General features: G+C 42.6%; 1 protein-coding gene across 1 annotated transcript in view; it reads right to left on the bottom strand.

The window, feature by feature from the left end:
- MARCHF3 (membrane associated ring-CH-type finger 3) overlaps window positions 1-26,681 on the bottom strand; it is a 136,441-nt gene that overhangs the window by 85,816 nt on the left and 23,944 nt on the right. The window lies entirely within an intron of this gene.

The raw sequence follows: 26,681 nt of genomic DNA, 5'->3' as shown, positions 1-26,681 counted from the left end.
TCACATGATTCCTATTTTATGGGGACAAAATAGTTGATCTCAGTGAACTGGCAACTTAGAAACTTAGGAAGAAAATTAGAGCAATTACTAATACATTATACATGTGGTAACTAACAATTTGTCTATCACCTAGAAATGTGAGGAAAAATGCCAAACTCCCTGGCCCTACAATTCTGAACAGGTCTTTTCATTTTTCTCTTTCCAAGACCAAAAGCTTTCATTATCCACACCAGTTCCACCATTACTGTTGCTGTTTTTGCAGATCCCAACATTTATAATACAAAGTGAAGAATACAACTGGTGGGATTTGCACTCCGTTTGAAACAGAGGTTGTGATCACTTAAAATTAAAGGACACACACACACACACACACAAAAACCCCACCCTCAAAAACCAAGAAGTGAGTTTCATGTCAGCTTTCCCTAAATAAATTCATAGAGGAAATAATGTCAAGAGATAGGGGCAAAGTATGTCCTCATTCATAATCACTACTGTGTGTCATTTCTGGGCAAGGCTGTTTGATGAAACTAAAGGAAGTTCTATGTTATAAATCATCTGTGGTTCTAGGGGAGGAGGTGAGATTAGGTCAATTAAGATATGTATGATCTTTCTTTTCTTTCCTGCTTGTCTCACCAAGCCCTTGGGTGTGCCATTCAACGTGAAAGACGTTGATGTCATTCATTAATTGACGGCCAGATTCCTCAATCAGCATCTTCCTCCCACCTGGTACTGCCTTTCCACCCTCCACTCACATGCCCCCCAGGTTTCATCTTCTGTGGCTGCTGTCAAAAGGTAAGTGGAGGGAGAAAGAGGTTTTACAACTGTATGCTTGAATTTATTCTTGCTGGTCTCTTGTTCAAATGAGAAAAAAAAAGCATCCAGATCTTGGGGAAAGGAGGTCCAATGTCTGCAACCTCAATGTTGAGGCAGGGTGTAAGAAGCAACACTGAAGAAAACTTGGAAATTCAGGAGGATTTAGATACCAATCCCAAATGCCTTCTGCAATGGAGAAAATCTGTTTTCTGCAAAATATATATACCACATTTGACCCCATACTCAGCAAAAATTATATACCTATTTATTTACACCACATGTCAGTTTTAAAATGTTTTCTCATTCTTTTTACATTGAATACAAATGATATCTTTGTTCATAATCTCATTTGCACATTTTACTTTTACTTGTAATTCCAGCATTTTTTCCCACACTCTTTATTTAGTTATTTTTGCCATATACCTGGTTACAAGACCTCCATTCTATGTCACTTTGTCTCCCTGGAGAAATCACATGGCAAATATCTCCCTTGAGAAGTATTGGTGTTTGGGAGAACAAAAAGTAATCACACTCATTGTTTTCTACTAGAGTTTAAAACAAAACCAAGCTCCCGTGAATTCCAAACACCCATCCAAATAAGCATAGGTGCAGTTTCACAACCTGACCTGCATAGCTCCTTCGGGTTTGGGTTGCCGTAGGAGTTGTGACTACACTGTGTTCACATGTTTGCGTGCTAGGTCACACTAACCGAGTAAACACATTCTTCAGCAGCCTGTAGTTTGTGGAGTGAGTAAGCCCGTGGAATGCGACCTCTCTGGGGCTCCTGCCAAGTGGAGCAAACCAGAGGAAGTAAGGCTTCCACCTGCAGGGGTGCACCTGCAAACCTGGCAGCCTGGAGGTCACACCGCTCCTGATTTGTGTGGTGCCTGAGCCTCTCCCCTAGTTAGATGCTAAAGCAGACAGACAATCCCAGGCGTGCAGAAAGTAGCAGAAGAGAGTTTGGGGGAACAATCCTTAATTCACACATCCCTTTTGCCTAAAATGCATTGTAATGACGCCACCCTGTTCAGTAGTGATAGGAAAAAAAAAGTTTGAGTGTGGATTATTGGTTCTGTTGTAATTATAAAGCAGTAAGTTTTCTCTATTAGTCAGAACATATATACATTTTTATAGTTTATCACTATACAAAAACTTCCTAAAGTGATGGCAGAAAAGGACATTACTTAAAACATTTATTATAATTTGGGGGCTGAAGGATCTCTTAGAGGAATATATACTTCATATCCATAATACTAAGCAAAGGCTATTTTTCAAGGTGGGGGCCAAGAAGGAAGAAAAGATGGGTGGGAAACTCTCCTTCTCCCAAGAGCATCTGATTGCTGGGGATGACGATCCAGGCCCCTGGCTCCCATCTTCCTCTGTCAAGTCTACATCCAATTGAGGGGGAAAAAAGTCATGGAGACCATCACCCCAGGACGGGAGAAGCCTCAACAATATGTTCTATTTCTGAATTCTGTTTTTTTGGCCAAAAGAGCCCCTGCTTTCCTCCATGTCTGGCAATGTTGTTCTTTGCAACATAATCAGAGGTGGAGGGGAAAATAAGTAACCTTTTTATAATACTCTTGCTCTTGTATTTTGTTCAAAACTGTTACCAAGGAAATGATTAAGAGCCTTAATTGAAGGTTTTCAAACCAAAACCACTTCCAGCAGTGTTCATCTGATGAACTCTTTTAAAACAGATTTCAGGGAGTCCTGACCAAGATTTCAGATAACCACATTAGATTTATGGAAACTATGGCTATTTAGACAATAAGAAAATGGGTCTCTTTTTGTAACCTATGCTCCATTTACCAAGTTTTTACATATTTAATCACATTCTGAGCATTACTTTATTCCAATAAATTAATTTTTATCTGTGACTTAAAAGTCATAATGGAAAGCTATTTAAGTTACATGTGACAGCTGAAGTCATCTGGCTAACACTCATTCTTAAATCTGTTTTAAAGTAGAAATATGGTATTCTAAAACTGAAAGTTTACTATTACATTTTCATGCTTTCCCCTATATAAGTTCAAATTATGTTTTCAGTTGTATAATAGTCTGGTAAAATTAGACTAGAACGTAAGCTGGGGTCATATTTCCTCATCAGCCACATTCTGCCAATGCAATAAGCCGATACTCTGGGCAGCTCTTCACTGCCAGCCTGGAGGGATGCAGAATGTGGGGATGAGGAAGCCATTCTCCCAGATACAGTAAAAACAGAGTCTGTTAGCAGACTGACGTGAAGTGCAGTAGGCTTTTAAGTAGTGGGTCAGGGTCTATGTGGGTGAAGCTAAAACGCAGAATATCTGTACTGGCTAAAAATTATGATGATTCAAAGCTCAAACCTTCACGTGGATACACCTGAAAGGAATCTGGGAATTTAAAGGCCCCTGAATAGATCAATCTTCTGTGACTAGAAAATGTACCTCCTTTTCTCCCCAAGCTATATCATATCCCCAGTAGACTTGTCCCAATGCTCTTTTGGTTTCTTTTACTGCCTTTGTAGCTGCCTGCTGTTCCCACGTCCCTGTCGCTATCTCTCTTTTGTGGCTCCCCAGGGTGATGCTCAAAAAATGCTCCTTCAATCAGGTTTCCACTGTCTTTTTTTTCTTCCCTTTGGATAACTTTCTCCTACTTTCTTACCCAGAGAATGACAAAGGAAAACATTTCCCCTTCTTTATTCATGGGGCTCAGCCACATGTTCTTAATTCTTTTTTTTCCCGCTTATGATACATTCCCAATATGTTCTCTACAGGACATGTCTGGGTGTCCATATGACACTGTAGGTTACCTTGAGGGTAAAATTATCCACAGCTCAGTGGGGTTTGGGGACAAAATCTTACATGACTCAATCAATTTTTTTGTGCATTTAGCCAGCCCTGACCCTTGGAGTCCCTCTCCTTTCTTGCCAGTTTGCCCTGCTGTCAAACCCAGCTCTCTCTTAGCTCTTCTGCTGCTTGATATCCACTTATACTCTCTCTGCTTTGGGTCTGAGCTTCCTTGCAGAGCCATCTGATCCTCTGCCGGCGGACTCAGCCCCTTGGTGATTTCTGCGAAGCTGAGTCTCCTTTCTCTCTGGCTTGGACTTGCCACATCCTCCAGCTGCTCTGCCAGCTCCACACCTGGGGCAGTTGATCAGACCAGCCTCCCTACCCAGCTCAGCTCCCTCGGCTTACTCCTATCTCCTCTCGCTGAGGTCCATCTGGAGCTGAAATGCCCCAGGCCCCTTCAAGAGCCCATTCTCTGGCATCTGTAGTTTGTACAGGTGGTCTCTGGCTCCTCACTCCCTCAGAGGATCCTTGCCTCTGGCCCTCGGTGGCCTGGAGAGCACATCCGTCTGGCCCTCTGCCCGCTCACCTAGCATGCAGCCCACACGTCTTGCCTGAGAATGCTCTTTTAGGAGTGTTTTCCAGACCTGGCTTACACATAGTGGCCCAGATTTGCCTCTGGTCTCATCCTCCAAGGCAATTCCCAGAAGCTTTTAGGAGAAAGGAAGGTCTGTGTGTTTGAGTGACGATGCCTGCTCTGAATGCCCTGCTATCCAAGCACATTCGGAGGCAGGGGGTTGGTTTATCAATCTTGGCCAGGCTGCTCCCTGTCCGACATAATCAGCACATGTCCACCTGAAGACAGGGCTCAGCTCTCAGGCAACATATTTTGGGTTTGGGAAACACGGGCTGATACAGGGGTGCTATGGGGCTCACAAGAGGTCACACTGCAGAGGACACTGTCTCTGTACAATGCCATTTATATGAGGCTGCCAAACCATGGCTTTGTTTTTAGTTATGAATTGATCAGTTTCCCGTTTGCACTGGCTGCTGGAAAGCTTAGTGCCAAACCTGAGGATTGCCTAAGGCACAGAGTGAATCTGAATGAACATTTAGATAACCTTACTCACTGGTCCATTTTATGTCTTTATCTTAGTTTTCCACTTTCCCTTCCCATCTACCGCTAATTTATATTTCCCTGCCAGCCACCTTAAACCCTTCCTGAAACAAGGCGGGACATGAATAAACAAACATATAAAATGAAATGATTTTGTGGAAAACTGAAACAGAGTCTCTTTTACACAGCTGGTTAGAAGATAAATTTCTGGGGGCTGGCCCTGTGGCCGAGTGGTTAAGTTTGCGTGCTCCACTGCAGGTGGCCCACTGTTTCGTTGGTTCGAATCCTGGGCGCGGACATGGCACTGCTCATCAAACCACGCTGAGGCAGCGTCCCACATGCCACAACTAGAAGGACCCACAACAAAGAATATACAACTATGTACCGGGGGGCTTTGGAGAGAAAAAATAAAATCTTAAAAAAAAAAAAAAAAAGAAGATAAATTTCTGGACAGCAGTATCTACTAAATTTTTTCCATTTGATCTTTTTTTATTGAAGTAACATTGGTTTATAATATTACACAGGTTTCAGGTGAACAATATGGTAATTTGACATCTGTATATACTACAGCATGCTCACCACCAAAAGTGTAGTTTCCATCCATCACCATATAATTGACCTCCTTTACCCATTTTGCCTTCCCCCACCCTTCCTTCCACATATTCATGACACAGAAATACCAATTATAAGAATTTACCCTACAGACATACTCACACAAATGTGCAGCATTTGTTTGATTATAGCATTGTTTGTAATGGAAAACAAGAAAAGGAAATAAAGTAAGTGTCCAGGGATGGCTAAATACATCATGTTGCACGTATACAATGGCACACTATGCAGCCATTCAAAAATGAGATACGAGTTTACATGTTCTATCATCAAAGATGCCTTCAATGTATTAAGTGAAGAAGCAAGAAATTTGTGGTTGGGAGTGGGGGAGGAGAGGAGGATATATTTGTTATTTAAACTTCCTCCCAACCCCACCACAAATAGCATGAATATGAAGGAGCGCTTGTTGCTTGTTGCCTGGTATAAACAAAATCGTCATCCTTAGCACAGAGGCTTTCTCACAGTCAAAGCAGTATTACATAACAGGAATGAGGAAGCAAAATTGCAGAAGCTTACGGAGCTCCATTCTCTGAATTAGCACAGCTACAGAGTGAGAAGAGGGGTAAAGTAGAGGAAAGATGAGGGGGCTGACGGCCTTTGAAAGAGAAAAGCTTTGGCAGTTCAGGGTTGTCTAATGGGAATTTTGGTGTGAAATGTGGTGAATTTTCTTTTTCTTCTGCCTTCTAACCCCTCAGTAAAACCTACCTGTTTCCCAATACTTTTGCAGTTGGATTCATTTTGGAGGAAGCGTGATAAAGTGTTACATCCAACCTAAAGGTCAGAGGCTGTCAAGGGCAGAGGCCGTGCAGAGTGACCAGCTCCATCTGGGTCACCAAGAGATAATCAGGTCCCATGTGCAATCTGTTCTGTGCATACTGGGAACTGCAGGTTGAAGACTAGGAAAAGACTGGAATATGGAGAAAAGTGCAATAAACCCTATCCACCCTATCCAAAAGCAATGATCTGACTTAATAAATACTGAGACTGGTTTTCATACCCATGATGACAGACAGCAATCTAGAAAAAAAAATGGTGAAAGGGTCATAGGAGAGAAGATAATTCCAGAGCTTAACATGTGTCAGAGTAGCCACAATTACATACATGGCAGACACACACAATGCTAGTTCTATCTTAGTTGTCATAGGGATATCTTCTTTATCTGAAAAAAAAAAGAATGATATTGTCCTCCTAAAAAATCTCCCTCCCTGCCCACTTCGCCTCTGTGCACCTCAGCCCCTTGCCCTCACACAGAACAGCCCTGTCTGATTGTTCCTATGTGCGGCTCTGTCTCTTCTGGAACCACTGCTTCCACATCCTGTGTGACCAATCCCGTGAGGACCTAATGGAGCAGGCCCGGTGGATGAGTTTAGAGGTTCCTAAATCCCTGGAATGTTATGCAAACTATTGTGTGTGTACATTGTTCTGGGGAGGGGTCATGGCTCTGATTCAAATATCAATGGGATGATCCCCTCAACGTCAAGGACCTCAGATTGAGAAGCCTGATATGCAACTCTTCTAAAAAACCTCCTATTTCCAAGGCCTAGAACAAAGCTTGGCAAACAGATGGTACTGAGTGAAAAAAATAAAAGCTCACAAGGATTGAGTATACACAATACGCCAGACACTGAGGTGTTTATTATTTTGATCCTTATTTTATAGATGAGGAAAACAAAGTCCTAAGTGCAGATCCCTGTTTGTAAGACTCTAAACCCTCAATGTCAGCCCCCCTCTATAAACGTGGTTAAATGAAGGCATGCTGAAGGAGATGACAGGTGGTGGCTGCTAGCACTTCCATCACGCAGGTAAGGAAACTGACGTATCAGCACGGTGGGGGAGGGCAGTTGCATCAAAATCTCAGATTACCTGTCTTCCATTTAAGTGTGCTTTTCCTTATACTTCTCTAACTTTGTTTGAAATAGTCTTTATTCCTTATTAGAAAGGAGAGTAAAATCCTGTACCCTAAATTGAACTCACTTCACTTGTCCCCGAATTCAGGACTCCAGCATGTGTATGATAAATCTTGTTCATCAGTAGGTCAAATTTCATACTGGCAGGGGCTGTGTCACCATGGACATCTGCAAGGAAAGCCAAATCTTTCCTCTTCTGGGCTCCTTCTCTTGTTGGGGATCCCAAACCTAAATCCCTATAGGACCTAGTAGGTGACAGAAGGGATACAAGTGACTAAGTGGACACTGGGGCAGCCAGGAAAGGAGCCACATCCAGTCTGAAGGGTAGAGCTGCCCCTTGGCCTCACCACATCATTATCACTTGAGAAAATGGGCCCAGGATGGCCAGATGAGAATTTTAAGCGAAATCAGAGGGGCTGGCCCAGTGGCAGAGTGGTTAAGTTCACGTGCTCTGCTTCAGCAGCCCAGGTTTTCGCTGGTTCAGATCTTGGGCACGGACGTGGCACCGCTCACTGGGTCATGCTGAAGCGGCGTCCCACATAGCATAACCAGAGGCACTCGCAACAAGAATATACAACTATGTACTGGGGGGCTTTGGGAAGAGTAACAAAAGGAGAAGATTGGCAACAGTTGTTAGCTCAGGTGCCAATCTTTAAAAAAAAAAGAGAGAGAAACCAGAAATGTAGATTTTATGTGGATTTTCCTGAGATTTCGATGTTGACAACTCATTCAAATATCTTTTAAAAACACAGTGCAGGCCAAATAAAACACATCATCTATGGCTGGGTGGGCTTGTGGGCCACCAGTTTGCAAACTCAGTTTTTGTTTGGGGAATATCCAGAATCATCTTCCGGCCCAGTCAGGCAGATTAAGGGTATGAAGGAGAGATGAAATTAATATTTTCAGTTTGGGGAAGTGGCTGAAGAGTCGCTAAAATTGTTTTTAGACTTATCTGTGCATTTGAAATAAGCTATCCACGGCCCTAAACTGAAAATCAAGAGCGGGTAGTAACAGTTGTGTGTGACTTTCCCCCTTAAGCCACCAGTCAAGCTTTCTGCTGCACCAAGAACTGTTCCAGTGTGCACTGACACATGACTTCAGCATTCTTCAAGCTGGTTGCTAGTGTGCAGTGTTCTGCTGAATCTGCAGAAAAATCCACAACCCACCACGTCTTCTTGCACTGCATGTGCTTCTGTGGGGCCGCATATTAGCCTCCAGCAGGGAACAAATGACTGCTTCCAGAACTTCTCTGGAGAGTCGCTGGCCAGTGAGGAAGAACAGCTTCTCAGAAGAATGGAACTTCTCCTAATAGAGGGACCCTACTTTGCCTTTTACTTCACTGTCAAGTAAGGCTGAACAAAACATCGAGTAAACGTGGATCCATTCCGGGATCAACTACTCCAGCACTCGAGGACTGGGGGCCCTCAGCCCAATTCTTGGACAGCACAGTCTCTGAGGGTTTGGTGGAGGAAGTCATGCAAAAGCATCTAACTTAGAAGATGAGACTTTTGAGAGCTGTAAGAATTAGTTCCTGCTCTGGATCTAAGATTTGTATGTGGAGCAAACTTCCTTGAGCCTTCCTTTCTTTAAACACATTAGTGAAATGGATGCAGAATATTAACGTACTTTGCAAGGCTTTAGGAAATAATACGAAACACTGTTCTCTTCAAACCGAAAGTGTTGTGTACATGTTTAGTTTGGAGAGAGATCTATGCTTGTGCATGCACAGAATTCCCCACCCACCATACCAGCAAATCGAGAATCTTCCAACTCTTTTTCTTTAAACAACAAAAGAAAATATCACATCAGATACCTACGCCAAAAGTAACAGCGTACTAAAGTGTGGACAATATCAAATATTATGTTTGGAGCGAGGCTTAGTTCTTCATAGGCTGCCAGGCATGCTCACTTTAATTTTATAAAGAGAACACATTACTTGACTACTACAGTATTTAGAATCCCTAAACTGGAGTATTCCCAAGGTTTTTCATGAAATATCTAAGGTTGTTTCCAAACAGTACTTTCTACTTTTGTTAACACTTTCCTTCCCTTTTAAGACAACTTGACAGACTGTGCCTTTTTACATGTCAGGTTATCTCAGATTTTTCAGTACCCAGTTCCAACATGTTATAAGGACAAGCCGATGATCAGGAAGCCTGGGGCCACTGTTCAAACATTTTTACTTTTCAGACTTAAAAATTGTAGACAAGATCAAATGCACATCTTAGTGCAAATCCTAAAGAAAGAATCTGTGTTCGCTCTCTCCTTTCCTAGCATACTTTTTCAATTCTAAATATATAAGAGCCTACATGTTAAAATAGAGGCCAAGTATGAATGGTTCTCACAGGGAACAAACAAGGCAGCAAAAGATCATGGGCTTTTTCTCTCCTGCAAATAGATATGGTTCTTTAAATAGAGATTCTAATTATTCTTTAAACTGCTTTCCCATCTCCTAATTCACAGGTTGTTGTTTCTTGCATCGACAGTTAAGGTAACCTATAGAGAGGTGCTGAATAAAGAGGTGTATTTTCCATGCATAAGGAGTCAAGGTGCCCACATATACTTGAGTTAAAGGTTGGATATAATTTGGAATTAGTTTTCTGTTTAGATGTTATTTTCAGTCAAGTAAATAATGACAATTTGAGAAGGATATATGTATATACCCTTATTTTTTTATTGAGATATAATTCACATGCTACACGATTCACTCACTTAAAGTAGGTTTTAGTATATTCATAGAGTTGTACAACCATCACCATAACCAATTTTAGAACATTTTCATCACCTACAAAAGAAATTCCATACCCGTCAGCAGTTACTCCCCACTCCTCTTTTCCCTCAGGCCCTGGAAACCACTAATCTACTTTATATCTCTATGAATTTGCCTGTTGTGGATATTTCATATAAATGGTGTCATATAATATGTGGCCTTTGGTGTTTGGGTTTTTTCACTTAGCATAATGTTTTCAAGAGAGAGATATATATGTCATACACACACACAAGAGTATTGCCTGAATGCTCCAAAAGGGCCTGGGCAGTACTGCTCTTGCTATTAACTTTCTCACCTTCTCCAGAGAGTTTGCATCACATCTCGATGCATTTGGGAAATTGAGCAAGTCGTCTGTTGTTTCTCAGGACACATTTTCACTTGCCAATGGACATCTTCATGTCAAGTTCCTGAAATACCTCAAACTCAGTGCGTACAGCATGACCTCAGCATTTTCCCTCTCCAAACACAATATTCCTCTTTATTTACTCATCTGTGTTAACGATAAAACCTTCTGCCCACACTAACTTTAAAACCTAGTCAGTTTTACCTCACTCAAGTCTAATTCGTCCATCCCTGTGCGAGACACCGGTTCTCCCTATTCTGCCTCCACAGCTTCCCCTGCCTGCCTCCCCCTCCGCCCTCAGTGACACTCCCTGGCCCAGCCCCACACCCCGGCCTGCCTGCCCGGCTCTGCAATCACCTCCTGCTCCAATCCTTCCCGTGCCATGGCTGAGCCCTAAGCTGAATGAACTGCAGTGAATGGCTCCGTCTTGAGGGGAGGGATGGTGAAGCAAGGGCAGGGGAGCTGGTGGCTTTGCTCACACCCATGCTGGGCCGTGCGATGACGAGGAGGTGGCTGTCCTCTCGGTGCTGGAGAGGAAGCTCACTGCTTGGCAGCTCCTCCCGAGGCGGCCTGGGCCCCACCTGCAGAGGTTCTGACTTACTCATTTCCAAAGTCCCCCAGATGATTCTAATAGACAGTTCCGGGATCTAACAGACTGCCACAATAGCACAGTGTAGTAGGACCAGCAAGGCATCTCTCGTCAGAAGACATGGCTCCAAACCTGGGCTACCAGAGGTTAGCTGTGATAGCTAGGGCATGTTAACTCTCTTCGCTCAACTTGTTACCTGTAACATGGGCTAAATACACCTTCTTCATGGAAATGCTCTGAGTATTAATCTCAGAGCATACATATATATACTATATATATATATATAATATAATATAACCTGTATTAATCAGATGTGAAGTACAAAGTAGAGTGCCAAGCACATAGAAGGCACTCAGAAAGTTGGGGGTGAAGTGGGGTCTGTATGTCTTGTCCTGAATTGTCTTTGTCACACTGCAAATATGGCTGGCTGACAAAAAGAACAATTTTGCTTGTCTTCCACAAGGCCCCACATTAGGGTGACTCCTTTGATGAAAGGCACAATGACTCAGCTGGCTGAAGGTAGTGTGGACCTTACAACTAACCCTGACACAGGTGCAGAGCAGGTCTCAACATTTTGTGTTGTTTTAGTTTCTTAAAATGTGGAAGGAGCAGAGGTGCATGCAGGTAGTGTGGTATGTGGAGAGTCATGGGTGAAAACTCCGTGTGCTGTGTGACACAGGGGGAACTTACACTGAATACACATGGGTTTAGGTTGTTCTTGACACCCTACTCACACAGCTAACTAAACACTAATCATAACTTTTTCTCCTCCCACAGCCTCTTTGGATAGATTAAACCGAGGTAGCTGCTAGCTCTGGGCTCTAAACTACTTTGCAAAGTCTTGACGATTCTTAACTGTGAAAAAGACTTCTTGTGGAGTCAGCTGTGCATGCCTTCATTATCCTCCCTCTGCGGGAGGAGCACTGGATTAAGAAATGCGTGGAGGAATCATGTTGCTAGATGTTGTGGATATTGCCCAGCAGCTCTCACAGGCCCCAAAGGGAGCTGGCATTAGCTTCCCAAGAGAGCTGCTTATTTTTCAGTAATGAAGGGATAGATGAGCCCTTCTGAAAAGCTGGCCTCGGGCTGGGAGGGCAGTGGTGGGCAAGTGATCTGGCAGGGCCATGGCACCCCCATCCCTATCTGAGGACAGGAACTAGCTCTCTGCCCATGGCCAGGCTTTCCTCTGAGTCTGTGAGGCCACAGGCTGGTCACTTCCTTGGCTCAGGATCGTGTATCAAACAGCAACAGAGCAGCTCAGAACTCTGACTTAGGGTAGGGATCTAAATATGGCAGGGCTTGAATTCTCATTTGGATATCAGCAAAGGCTATCGGAAGCATCAGCAGGCTCAGAATGCAGACCTCGTGGGGAGCTAACTTTGGACTAGAACAGCAGTTTACTCAGCGCCCCAAATCCACCCTCAGTGCCAACTTGATTTATGATGCTGGGGTCAGTCCACTGAGGCTCATATGGCCGAGGAGCCAGATCCCTCAACTTACTTCCCAACTGTGCCCTCTCCACATCTCAGACACTTCATGGGCAGAAATCAGAAGGCGCACGGGATGCAAGGGGTTCTCTTAGAAGAAGCCTAAACCAGAGCAAGGACCCAAACCAAAAGCAAGCACTGGAAATCTATGTCCCTTTATCTTTTTCTTATTTTTTTTTATCTGTGTCCAGCTTCATTTATGTTTTTCATATTTAATCAGTGTTGGCTATTTTTTCTCAATTCCAATATTAAAAAATTAACCAGAAAATGTTAATAAGACTAAGAGAGAGAGAAGTTATTAAAGCGAGGTTGAAGCAAAGTAAAACCTGCTGATGAACTGCAGCTGACTAGACGGGACCGGGGTGGGGGTATTATACAATGTTAATGGGGGATCTTGCAATTTTAGGGGGTTGAGAGGGAAGACCATGCCACGAGTCCTCAGGCATGGAGAGGCTACTGGTCTTCTGAGTGATGTGACTCCTTAGGAAGGGAATGTGTCACCCCTTAAGGAGGGCAGAGGCTCTGGGATGGGCCAGGTGAACTGTTGAGGGGGTAGGGGGGTTGAGGAAAACTTCTAGTGATTCTCTATATTCAGAAAAGAAACTCTCAGGGGCTGGCCCTGTGGCTGAGTGGTTAAGTTTGCGCGCTCTGCTGCAGGCGGCCCAGTGCTTCGTTGGTTCGAATCCTGGGTGCGGACATGGCGCTGCTCATCAAACCACGTTGAGGCAGTGTCCCACATGCCACAACTAGAGGGACCCACAACAAAGAATATGCAACTATGTACCGGGGGTCTTTGGGGAGAAAAAGGAAAAAATAAAAATTAAAAAAAAAAAAGGAAAAGAAACTCTCAGATAAGGCAGACTGGAATAAAGGTGCTTGGGAAATAATTAGGACAGTGACACCTTCTACGTTAGGACAGGAGGATGTGGAAAGGAGCATGGAAAGCGGAGCAGAGGTTAGGTCCAGCCAAGAAGCAGCATACTGAGAGAGTCCGCAGATCGGGGAAGGCCGATGGGGGAACCAGACAGGAAACAGGCTGCTGCTCCAGGCCTTGCGGGATCCATGCCAGAGCCCAGCCCAGGCCTCAAGTGAAAACAGAAGGAGCTGGCGGGAGCACCGGGCCTCTCAGAGCCAGCATTCTTGGGACATGGGTGCCCTTTAGGATCTGAGGAGGACTACAGAGCCACTCCCCCAAGAAAATACACTTATACTCCACCTTTCCCTTCTGGGGATTCACAGGTCCCGAAAGCCAAGTCACAGATCTGAGCTTATGAACCCCAGGCCCTGAGGATGCTCCTATGCACTGAAATAAGAGGAGTGATAACAGGAAATACTTGAAGGATTGTTTAATCCCTTAAACCTCTGGCAACCTAAGTGGAACAATATGAGACCTGGCCTGAAACTGGTCTGAATAATACATAATTTACAGCAAAGATTAGTTAGGCACTTAAGCTGCAGTGTGTGCGTTTGACTCCACTGGAAAGGTGGGGACTGGGAGGGCGGGAGACAGGTCTCAGAGGCAGCCCTGAAAAAAGATGAATAAAAAAAATTGGGGGCCCGGCCCCGTGGCTGAGTGGTTAAGTTCATGCGCTCTGCTTCGGCGGCCTGGGTTTTTGCCGGTTTGGATCCTGGGCACGGACATGCCACTGCTGGTCAGGCCATGCTGAGGCGGCGTCCCACATAGCACATAGTTGTGCTATGTAGGGACCTAGAACTGGAATATACAACTATGTACTGGGGGACTTTGTGGAGAAGAAGGAAAAAAAAAGGAAGATTGGCAAGAGATGTTAGCTCAGGTGCCACTCCTTTAAAAAAAAAATTGGGAAACCAAAGGTGGGGAGTGTTTGGCAAGGAAAGGGTCCCCCTCTGCACCCCGAGGTGGTGGCAGGAGAAAGTTCAGAACAATGGTGAGTGGCCCCACATGATGGGTCCTTGCTTTGGGGGACCACTGTTGGCTTTTGTCACATGCATTTCATGTGACTAAATTAGGACATATAGTATTTCTTTAAAAAAGAAAGAAAACAAAAAATATCTATTTGTGACCGTGAGCCTGTACTTATATTGAAATGACTCCTTTTTTTTTTAAACAAGGCATTGTTACTTTTCACCTAGTCATTTAATTCAATCACAGCCTGATTTTTGAAAAGATGCGTCTTGGGAAGTACGAGAGAGAAAGGGTTGTAGCTCTTTTTGCTATTAATAAATTATGTGATAGGTTTAATGTGATGTTTTTGTATCAATACTAGGCATGTCTTTCTGTATGGATGAATTTTTGGTGGTGGTGGGGAGGCTCTGGTTCTGAAAATACACAGTGGTTTTTGATTCTTCTTAAACACACTTTTGCTGGGAAAGAGCCTGACCTTGGGAGCATTTTTCCTGCATGACTCTATTTGATCCATGGGTACAGAACACACAAGGACACAGTGGGGTGGACGGACTGTCCAAGGAAACTTACATTCTTACAAAAGAAAGAGATAGTTTAGATCATTAGCAGAACAGGCCCTAAGTGTGAGTCCATCACAAGCATATCTAATGGTACCAGGATTCACAGAAACATGCTCATTGTCTAATATACCCCCAGGATATGTATAGCATACTGTAACATATGTAAGCTAAAGAGCACAGAATTAGGAGTCAGAAGACCTGGAATCAAGCAGATTAAGAAACTGTAAGGTACGTGACCTCAGCAAATTATTTTTCATTTCAGACAGGGCTCAAGCATCCTACCTATAAAATGAGACTAAAAGTACCTGCTACCTCCCTCTCCGGCAAATAGATCAAATGTGAGCAGTCAATGAGATATCAGAAATCAAAGCATTTGAAATCTCTAAAATACCATATTAAATTACGCTATTATATAAAGCTAAAGTATTCTTGGAAAACTTAAGCATACTGAAAAAATGTTTTTGAGCACCTACTTTGGATAAAGCACTTCTAGGTGTTGTGAATTACAGGAATGAATAAGCACTTCAAAGAGCCTTGTTTATAATTTTAAAAATTAAAATAAGAAAGCTAAGGGTCAGATTTCAAAGCTGAGAATTCATATTATGAAGATTTTTCAAATATTTCAAAGTTGGATGGATTTATGTCAAACAAATAGGAAAATAATTTCATTTAGATAGGTCAGATGAAATAAAATGAATATTTGAAAAATTCTAAATAAGTACAACGCAATAGATACCTAAGAATCAACATCGGTAAATCTGCTAGAGTAAAATGTAAAGCAAACAAATTTGAGCTGAATTATGTGATGCTTTTTTTTAATCTCAAAAGGACTGCTGACCTCTGCTGACATACCACCATTTAGGAGAGGCAGCTGCATGAGCATCAGGTTCTCTTTAACAAACAAACTTTGGTTTCTACTAGCAGAAGATGGTGGAATGAGTACAAGCATTTGTCTCCCTAGACTCTAGTAAAATGATGCTAAAAGGGGGAGGGACGTAAAAGTGAAGCAACTGGGAAAGGAACATTAGGGAAAGAAGCAAGATTTCAACACATTTCTGGAGGCCAAGGAGGGGATGGCAAAGAGAGCAGAACAGATGGTGGTTAATTTTATGTGTCACCTTGGGTAGGATATGGTGCCCAGTTGTTTGGGCAAACACTAGTCTAGATGTTGCTGTGAAGGTATTTGGTAGATATGATTAATGTTTACCATAATTTGACTTTAAGTAAAGGAGATTACCCTCCATAATGCGGGGGGGGGGGGGGGGGGGGCGTTGGCTCATCCAATCAGTTGAAGGCTTTAAGAGCAAAAACTGAGGTTTCCCAGGGAAGAAGGAATTCTGCTTCCAGACTATTACACAGAAATCCTGCCTGAGTTTCCAGCCTGCTGGCCCTGCCCTGTGGATTTGGGACTCAAGACTGCAACATCAACCCTTATCTGAATTTGTAGTCTGCCTGCCCTGTGGATTTGGGACTTCCCAGGCCCCACAACTGTGTGAGCCAATTCCTTAAAATAGATCAATCTGTCTCTCTATATATAGACAGACAGATAGGTATAGATAGATATAAAGAGATATAGATAGTCTTTCTCTATCGCTTGCTTGCTCTTTCTATCTCTGTATATCTTGTTCTGTTTTTCTAGAGAACCCTGACTGATATAGAGCAAGAATGTAGGAGCCTAGAACATGTAAGAGGAAACTTTGGGAAAGTGGGAGGGTGGGGGTGAGCTGCCTGGCAATGTACCAGTAAAACCCCAAGGTCACTGGGCAGCTGCAACAGAAACTGAGATTTCAAAGGGAGGCGAAAAAGAGAGAGGTTCATTGAAGTCTGCCTAAGGTACACTGGGCCTGTGGGCGCCTTTGCTTCTCTTCCCCATCCCCTGCCTTAGGTCCATGCACTGTGCTAGAAACCCAAAATTTTACTTGAGGGCAAGCTATCAGCGGACTCTTCATCTATAAATAAATTTAAAAACTGCCTGGAAATTGTATTCTATGTAAGATATTAACATTAGGGGAAGCTGGGTGAGGGATATACAGAAACTCTCTGTATTGTTTTTGTAACTTTAAGTCTAAAATTAGTCCCAAATAACAAGTTTTTAAAAAAACTGTCTGGAAAGAGCTAGGAGTGCTAGAGTATGTGCCAACTCTCTACAATAAAGCCCTCCCCTCAGGCATTTGGAGCCCCCCACACCCACCCACACAAACTCCTGAGGAAAATCCAGCCCCTTTTTCAATGTTGATGCTGATGTGTAATGACCAGGAAGCAAGCCCTCCAGCACGAATGGCCGATGCAGCCTTTCTATTCAGGGGCAGCACTGAACAGGACATCAGACAACATATAGAACAGCAGGGAAAAACCACCCCAATCATGAAGAAAAATCAACTCAGCCCCTAGTTCTTAATTATGGGTGGATATCCAGAGTTCACCACTCTTACTTAAAAACAAATCAGAAGCCCCAAGGAGAAAAGCCAAGTAATTTAAACATGACACCTGATGCCTGAAGAAACAGATAATTCAGAAAACACAAGAGAATTTTAAAGAGAACTCAAGGTCTGTTTCCACAGGGATATTAATATTTTCAACAGACTGGAGAGTCAAGATGTACTATACAAGTAGACAGAGCAAAAAATAGAGGTTTAAACTTATTATTTTAAGGTACAAAGACTATCAATAGAATAATTAAAAGGAACCGTCAGTTTAGGAAGGGAGGAAGGTAATGGAAGTGAACAAATAGCAAAAAGGCAACAGATAATCGACATGATGAATCAAAGAATAGCAGTGTAAGCTTATTTTTGAACATGCAGCAAGGAACCACCTGAGCATCCATCACCAGGGAGAAGTGTTGTCCTGGGGAGCGGATGACACATATGTATGGTGACGGATAAAAACGAAGTGGTGGGAGGGGACCATGGCTTTTCAACATGAGCATTTCTGTACTATTTTATTTTTTAACTCATATATGTATCATTTTCACAAAAACTTAGAAGGAGAAAAAGAAAAGTTTCTTCAAAAATATTCTTTCAGAGGTAAAAGAGATTTTTTTTTTTATGTGGGTAACTCCCACTGAAATCACCAACACACTTCATTGAAGAAGAGAAAAGCCTATAATTACGGGACTAAGGGGAACAATTTCAAATGCAGATTTAGAGGCTCAAGCAGCAAGACAATTTGGAAATTTCTGAACTGTCTTATTTGTCAGAAAGCAAAGGAAGTTCTTAAGAACTTCAGTGTCCCCTCCCGCTCCCCAGACACTGTGGATCTTATGGCACAAGTGAGTGACAGTCCACTGTAAATCTAAGCGTAAAGAGGGACCTAACGCTTCCTGAACGGGGGCAGAGATTCATCTTGACACCTTTCCTTGGCTGGGGAGTGAGATTTGTGGAGTGTTCAGTGCTACTGTGATCTAGCAAACCATAAACTGTAACACATGTAGAGGAAAGGAATGTTTTACTGATAGCACCAGTATGGATATATTAATTACAATACTTAAAGCACATCACTGATAATTAGGAAGAGCTTCCTATTATATTAGGCTCTGATCCTCGGTGTTGTCTGCAGTAATATCAACGTGCCTTACTCAGAATGAAATTTAGCAGCATGATGGCTTCTTCGAGTAGTGCGTTTTCTTCTCCCTGCATCCATTATCACTGTATTCTTTTCTTTGGCAAATGTATTCCTTGGCCTGATAAAATGTCTAGCTTTGTGAACTTGCCATATGCCTAGCAAGCAAAAGTCCCCAAAGATATTTCCATTTACTTGCTGCCTCTTGGAATTGATGTATAGAGCCTGCCAACTGGGTCTTCTTCAGGCCATGAGCAATATACAAAGTTGAACAATTCACTGGGACTGCAAATGCTGGCAGCTCTGGGGAAAAAATCTACCAGACAGTAAAGGGAAAGGCATCCTGTGGGTTTAGTTAACGCCAGTGAACAGTCACAAAACTGCTGGGTGCCCCAGGATATACGGTACAATGAAAACCTGTGATTGTCTCCCCCACAGCCCCAGCTTCTCTTCTGCTCTCACATTCTGATAGCTCAGCTCTAAAAGGTTCACCTGTGGTCAAATCTGTAGCTGGAAACAAAACAAACCTCTTCCTCCGATACCACAGATATCATGTTTATTGGTCTTTACCACTCTGTCCAAACTGGTATCCATAAGAAGAATGTCAAATCAGCCAGAAACACAAGATCTCCCTAATGACACTGCAACCCCTTCCACGGAGGGCACCTCTGAGGACACAAGCTCAAGGAAGGAAGGGAGATTGCAGCTCTGCGGCTGACGGGCAGGCACTGAATGGATATTCCCCTGTGGCAAAATCAGACAGAAAACAATCATTTTCCTTTTGCTTTCCCATCTCCTTTCTATTTTGTTAAAGTGGAGTTATGAGTAAAACACAAGAACTCCATTGAGTGTAGTGCCCTTGGCTGAAAGTTCTCCTCAGTCAGGATTGTTCAGTTAATTCCTATTTAAACACCGCGAGTAACCAGTTCCTGGAGGCTACTGGCTGGATTTCCAGGTCAGGGTGCTGATACAGTTACCAAAGAACTCTGAAGGTTACAAAAGGGCATGAGAGGTCCCTAAGTCACTGACTGTTTTGATACCCAGCTGATTCTAAAGCAGACCACCATGACCCACAACAGCCATAGGAGGACAAGGCCTCCAACCCAAATAGCCTTCGAACTGACCATCCTGTTGAGTACAAAGGTGCTGACTGCAACAACAGCCAGAAAGCACACAGACACATCTCTCCTGGATTAGGGCCGAGGTTCCAAGGCCAAGTGTAAGAAGCCAAATCCATAATCCCCTATTTCAACCATATGAAATCTAGATGATAAGAAGCCTTACAAACAGAGTATTTCCAGTGGTCAGAATCTGAAGGCATTTAGGGTGAAGGACTAAAAGAAATCAGTTATTAGGCAATTGAGAATTTGAATAAAACTTGGAAATACCACCCTTAAGAGATGTGCCATTTTCAGGTTCCCAAAACTCAACACAGCAGCTGCCATCAATCCCACAACACTGGTGACTACCTGAAGGCCCTGGAAAATGACTTTGTGGCCCAGTAGATTTTCTGAGCTTATCTACAAAGCTGCTCTAATAGCCCCTGAATATCAGGGCAGAGTCTTACCCAGCAGCCACTCACTTTAATCATTTTCAAGTAGAAAAAGAAAAAGTTCTGTATATAAATAAAAAGCTTAACCCATTGAGATGGGGTCTATGTCCCTATTCCACTTCTCTCCCTTCCTTTCAAAGCACCAGCAGCCAAGGCAGAACAATGCAATCAACACCTTTAAGCGACTTTCAATCTATCTGAAATATGTAATTCTATGGAAACAATCTAAAATGGCATAGATGTAACTTTAATCCTGGACCTCTCTCAGAGACTAGTATAGAAATGCAAAATAGAACAGCTACTTTGGAAAATGATTTGGCAGTTTCTTACAAGAATTAAACATACACCTGTCATTTAACCCAGCAATCTCATGCTTAGGTATTTATGTAAGAGAAATGAAAACATATGTTCACACAAAAAATGACATGTGAATGTTTAGAGTGACTTTATTCATAGTGACCCAAATCTGGAAACAACCCAAATGTCTTTCAATTAGTGAAGAGATAAATTATAATATAGCCATACAATGGAACACTACTCTGCAATAAAAAGGAACTAAGTACTGATACATGCAACAACATAGATGGATCTCAAATGCATTATGCTATGTGAAAGAAACCAGACTCAAAAGGCTACATGCTACATGATTCCATTTATATAACATCCTGGAAAGGGCAAAACTATAGGATCAGAAAACAGGTCAGTAGTGGCCAGGGGCTGGGAGTGCAAGGAGGAGTTGACTTCAAAAGAGCAAGAGAGAATTTTTGGGGTGATGGCACTGTTTAATATCTTGACTGTGGCAGTAGTTACACAACTGTATGCATTTGTTAAAATGCATAGTACTGTACACTAAAAAGGTGAATTTTACTGTATGTAAATTATACCTCAATAAACCCAACTTAAAAACAAAATCTCAGTGTAAAATGCTTGGTGATTAAGAAAGGCAGACTTCAGGGCCATCCCCGGTGGCCTAGTGGTTAAGTTCAGCGTACTCCACTTCAGTGGTCTGGGTTTGGTTCCCGGGTATGGATCTACACTACTCGTCTGTCAGTGGCCGTGCTGTGGCAGAGGCTCACATACAAAAAGAGGAAGATTGGTAAGAGATGTAAGCTCAGGGCGAATCTTCCTTGGCTAAAAAAAAGGGCAGACTTCAAAACAGCTGATTAACTTCCCACTTACATCAAGATCTAGAGGCCTTCTCCCAGGTTAGGTCTGGTAGCATTCAGAAGCCAGGCTGTCAGTTACTCTTGGGCACATAGTTTAAATAAAGCACTAATATGTAAATCGATGGAGCCATGCGCCAGCATGCTGCCATGCCTGGAGTTCCTCATTTAGGATATTTTTGAGCCTGTCCTCCAGGAGAGAGCTCCTCACGTTCTGACTGTAAGGTGCTATTCATTTTGCAGGGTGCTGGACGTGGTCTTACCTTGTCTTGCCTAGAGTTCTAACTGCCTGGCATCACTGCTTTCACAACCCCTGGAGTCAAGAAATTATTTCAGACTGAGAGTTCAAGCCTGCCCTGGGTTGTGTTTTCTATGATGAAGCAAATTAATTAATCTATATTAATCCAACTGGACATGACAAAGAGAAAAGGGACTTCCCTAATTCAGTGATATTCTTATAGATTACTTGTACAGAATTGTTTTCAATAGAAAAATATTCATGGCCTGGACAGTTACAGCTTTTTGTTTAATTTTCCACTGGATGCCATGACCATAATATACTGTCTCCATTTGGAATGGCTGTGATTTGAAACTAGGCTGTATTTCTCCTCATCTTTCTCCCAAGAAAAACATTTACTGAAACTCTACTATTTGGAAATAAATGCTAAGGGCAGACAGAGTGAGAACCTCAAAGACCCAGACTTTCAGCAGCCTCCTACAGCTACTCAGACGTCTCCAATGAAAGGCAGAGTGTAAGGTGTGACCAACAGAGGCATAAATACAGTGCTAAGGTAACAAGTGGGAAGGGAAACTGGGACAATTTGGGAAGGCAGAATTTAAGCTGGGCCCTTAATGGATGAAGATGCGGGACTGCAGACATTCCAGGCTGAGGAGCTACTTTGCATAAAGGGCCTCGCGAGTCAGATTTGTCTAAATCAGTTATCATCAGCCGGCATCCTGAAGCCTGAAAACCATGGGTATTTAAATGTTTTTTGGAATTTCAATGTCTTCAGGCCTCAGGCTTCTCCATTTCTCCATAAATCCCAATACACCCTATTCTCTCACACACTATGGCTTCATTTATTTAACTTACCCACCTGTTCCTCAAAGGCATTTCACTGCAGACACTGGTGTAAGTGGATTGCTTGTGGTCAAGTAGTGAGTTGTGAAGAGTCAAGTGAGAAAAAAAAACAACAGGAAAAGAAGAGGGCACACTGGTGGCAGGCTTGACAGATTAGAGCACTTGCTCCAATCTAGTGGGGTATGGATCCAGGACCTTAATCCTCTCAGGGAGTAGTATTAGCGAAAAACACTAATAATGAATGCAGGTGAACCTTCACTGCAGCATTACCATTACTAATAGGAAAACGGAAATCATCCAAATGTTCATCAACAGGGAACTGCTTAAGTCAATAACTGATTATTTACACAACAGGATACTACAGAGCCAGTAAGAAAAAAAACACCATGAAGACATAGAAAGATCTCTTGGATAAATTACTTAAATTATTTAAAAATCAGGGTGCAGAAGAGTATATATAATAGGCTCCCATTTATGTTTGCATATGCATACAAACTTCTAGAAGGATACATAAAAATTGTTAATATTGGTTATATCCAGGGAGTGAAAAATGAGGGTAGGAAAAAGAGAAAAACTTACTTTTAATTTATACTCTTTTGTAACTGAGTTTCTTTTTAACCAATGATGCATATGACAATGATGATGATCACAGAAAAGTACTAAAGAATACTTATGCTACTTTCCAGGGCTGGCCTGCAATTTAGTATGAGGACCAGTGGCTAATGTTGTAAAAGTGGCAATAGGGACTAGAAGTTCAATTTAACAACTATTAAACAGATTAATTTAATAAGTAGATACTGGATATGTTATTATTCCAATCCTTGAGCAGTTAACAATAGAGTGTGGCAGCAAGTTAAGACAAAGGGAAAGACAACAGACATGATGTGAAAGTGTGGGGAAGCTAGGCGGTCAGAGCAGACTCCCTGGTGGAGGGCAGGATTAGGGTTTGGATTGGCAAAGCAGAAGATGCACAGAAAGGGCAACACAATGAGAAAACAAGAAAACAATATAGTGAGCCCTTCACTTGACAAGTGGACATCTACCTTTCTTAATTCTCTTTCAGAGCTGATTAGTACTGGAAGCAAAAAGGAATTTCAAAATCTGAAAATCCCAACCCTTCACAGTCACCCTTCCAACAAAGACTTTAAAGACTGAAGCCATGGGGACCAAGACCCACGAACTAGGCTAATAATGAGAAAACAGTAAGGAACTGCCCCCTCACATGCATGCCTGAATGTGTACACATGCACTTTAAAACAAATTCTGATCTCCTTTTCTCTGTCAGAGGTAAAAAACTTTGCCACATATTTGAATAATATTTGATTAGAGCCACCAGCCTCCCTTTTTAAAGGATTGTTCTTTACCAATATGCTTGCTTAGTGCTCTATCCTAAGAACCTTCTTGAGAATGTCCTCTTTGCAAGTGTGGGGACGGGAGTAAGTAGAAGAGAATCTTCTCCCTAATCAATAGGCTTGCTCTCTCTTATCTTACTGGACCCCCAAAGTGGAAGGGCCAGCGGCCTCAGAGAGGTCTTTCCTGTAGATTCAGATCCTGTTCTAATAGAAACAGAACAGCCTATTCACTTTATTTTTCTAAATGCCAGTTTACCCAAGATGACCGGATACCTTATTTTTCAGTAAGATTATCCTTTTTTCAAATCTCCTACCTCTTTCTTAAGAAATTATGTTAGATCAGACTATTTCTCTGTGTCCGTTTAGTCTACCTGGTCAACCTAGGCTTGACTGCTACCAGTCTTGGGGAATTAACCGTGTGTGCTATAGTATCAATATAGCAAGGAAACACAGCCAGTTGTTTTAGAAAATGATCATAAATAATCTGATTATTTATCACCAGAAAGAAAATATTGAAGCACTTTTATTACAGAAACCCATCAGAGGGCATAGGCAATCTAAAAACAACTGAGAAAATATTGAGACCAAAAAAAAGAATATTACCCTATTCCTAAGAATTCTCCTGCTGACATCATAAAACAGTCTCTTCAATGGCAGGACATAATACATCTCACATCATGGGGAATCCTAGGTCTTGGTGGATTTTTTTTTAAATTTTATTTTGTGTAGGTCCCAAAGTAAAAGTTAGAAAACTTAATGTGCAAGGGAAGGGGGGATCATAGAAGCACAAAAGCAGTGGCTTCCAAGTGGCCCATGTGGCAGCCAGTGAACCGGATAACCAGGAACCAACCAGGCCCAGCTGCTGATCAGAAAACAGGAAGTGCTGACTTATGGTGGACCAGAATTCTGCTCTGGTAGCTAAGGATAAAGCACAAAGTTCCTGCTCCCTTTTCAAGCCACTCCTTGGCTTTCCTCAACTTGGAGAGGGTACCCCAGCTTGGATCAGGAGCGAAACCAGAGCAGCTATGCTAGATGGGCACCTGGCCTCACACCAGCATGCTTGTTTCTTGACTTGGCTCTCAGCAACCCCAGTGCAAACATTCAGCATTCCACGGCTGAGGCCACACAAGGAAGCCATCAGGTGGAAATGGCCACAAAAGTACTTTCCCACACTGGGGAAAACAGGCAGGAAGAGGAGGTGGGCGAAGGTCAAGAACAGGGCAGGGAGAAGAGAGCCTCATGAATGTTAAAATCCACCCAAAGAGGGGAACAACTCACAGACATTTCTGTGTATACCAACCTGAGAAAAGCCATCTTCTAAACAGAAGTTTCACACATTCTCCTGAATCACTTCCTCCTTGTCATTCCCCAGGCCATGCCAAAAGAAACTGAGAAGCTATAAAGATTTGTGGTTAAAGGAACAAGCTCCAAAAGATTTGTGGACGTTACCGAAAGAGCCTCTGAAGTGACGGACGGAGCAAAAAACCAAGAATTGGAAGAAATATGACCACATGCCACAAGACATCCAGGGGAAAGCACACATGCCAAAGAACCAGAGAGGCTCCCCAAAAGGACCCTCTCAGCAACCCTCTCAAGGAGAACTAGCATATAGAACTTTCTACATAATTGCTTTTCAGGCTTGTCTCCTGAAAAATCCTTCAGTGAATACCAAAGTCAGCAAAACAACGGGAATTTTTATATTGATCCTATAATACTGGCAGGTCTGTGAGCTACAGGCCTCAGTCAGGGAAAACACATAAAAAAATACTGCCACTGGGGATAAGAAGTTTTTATCTAATGTAAGTGATGCAGAAAATAGGCCCATTTTCTTCCTTTTTCCAGATAGCAGACTTATTTTTTCATTACACAATCCCCATTTTTATGGCAATTATGAACGGACCAGCTTTCAACGAGCCCGTTAGGGCCAGCCAGCACAGCACAACCTACTGGGCAGCCTGTACCTTGGGGACATGGGGTCTATTTACAGGGCAAGGTCTTCGATGCCTTGACTTATATCCTGGGCCTCCAAGCTCCAAACCTCAATCCTTGTTCTAACAGGCTACTCGCTCACTACTTTCAGATTTGATACTTACTGTTCTGTCCCAGGCATGAATTTACCCCGCCACCGTTACAGTTTCTGCCCATCATGTCACCTTGCAGTAATGTTTCCCAGCTGATTCAGTCCCTGGTACTCTGGCACCTGGCCACTTCAGGGAGGCAGCATGCCCCCTCAAAGAGAGATGTATTTTCAAAACATGCTGTTTGTTTCCAGATGATCAATTTCTCTATAAATCAAATATACAATATAACTTATTTGTTCAACGAACATACCAAACACCTATTATTGTAAGACTGTTAGTGTTGAAGGAGTAACAAACAAATAAGGCACTGCCCTCACCCTCAGGGAACCTGCCCATGACTAACAGACCACACTGGGTAGATTCAGCCACTCCATCGAAGCCATATTATGGAACCAAAGCACAATAATAACAATGCCTTAGAGTCACTCTAAACTTTATGGTTTTGAAAAGGCTATCATATATATTTTAATATTAATGATCTTAAGTCAAATTCTCACTACTGAATTGAAAGAGATCCTTAACATCATTTAACCAGCTTTATTTGTGCTATCACTATTTCCCTCCCCTTTAATATACCCTCTCATTAACCTTCCTCTGCCCAAAAATTCAGGAGGCATCATGCTTCTATTCCATTCCTTATCTCACATATTCATTATCAAGTCCTCTTTGTTCTGCTACCTTGAAATTATACACTTCTCTCCATCCCCACTGCTGTCACCTTACCCAAGCCATCATCAGATCTTACCTGAATTACTACAGTAACCTCCTAGTTGGTTGACCTGCTTCCACTTATGTCCATGTACTATCTATTCTCCATGTAACAGCCAGTGATCAGGGTGCTCAGAGCATGCAAGTAAGTCATGGTGAATTTGGTTCCAGCAACTTTTAGTAGGCCACGCTGGGCAGTGATGTAACACGTAGGAGAATGAGGAACAATTTGAATTTGACAGTGCCAGTGACCTCATAACATCACTCCTTTTTGAAAAGGCAAGAATGAATTACTTTATAGAGGGCTCAAGGAAGACAGCTGTAATCATTTGGAT

Source organism: Equus asinus, chromosome 9 (assembly GCF_041296235.1).
Source record: "Equus asinus isolate D_3611 breed Donkey chromosome 9, EquAss-T2T_v2, whole genome shotgun sequence".
Classification (NCBI taxonomy): domain Eukaryota; kingdom Metazoa; phylum Chordata; class Mammalia; order Perissodactyla; family Equidae; genus Equus; species Equus asinus.
The sequence above is the reverse complement of the archived record's forward strand: the minus strand, read 5'-3'. Positions and strand labels throughout refer to the sequence as shown.